Raw genomic sequence first — 527 nt, 5'->3', positions numbered from 1 at the left:
AAGAAGGTCTTAGGGCTGGAGTGTGTGGAGAAAACCTCACGTGTGCATGAGAGGATTATGCAGAGAAATGACCCAGCGGGGATTTGAACCGAGGAATTCTAAATGTGAGGGGAAAGCGCTAACCACTATACCACGATGAAAAGAAAAAACTTCTATAGAAAATCGGTAATTATTGTGGAAAGAGGAAATGTGCTTTAGGTGGTCAACATAGCTACAAAAGGAATATTACGCTTATTTTATGTCACCTTAAAATAAAAATGTATATTTTAAGTAAGTGTAGTTGTTCTTTTTTATTTGCTTTTATTCTGTTTTGCTTTAGAAATTGAGTTTTATTGAAAGACAATTTTATAATCTGACTTTTAACAAAAAAAAAAAATACTCAGATTTGAACACGAGTCACTATAGTAAATAATTCTGGATTTAAATGATCAGTTTAATAGGTGTAATCTCACACCATAAACAAACACATCTTCAGTGTTGTGGATTATGAATTACAAAGAAAAATATTACTTCAATTTAATTACTTT

Source organism: Oryzias melastigma, unplaced genomic scaffold (genome assembly GCF_002922805.2).
Source record: "Oryzias melastigma strain HK-1 unplaced genomic scaffold, ASM292280v2 sc00644, whole genome shotgun sequence".
NCBI lineage: Eukaryota > Metazoa > Chordata > Actinopteri > Beloniformes > Adrianichthyidae > Oryzias > Oryzias melastigma.
The sequence above is the reverse complement of the archived record's forward strand: the minus strand, read 5'-3'. Positions refer to the sequence as shown.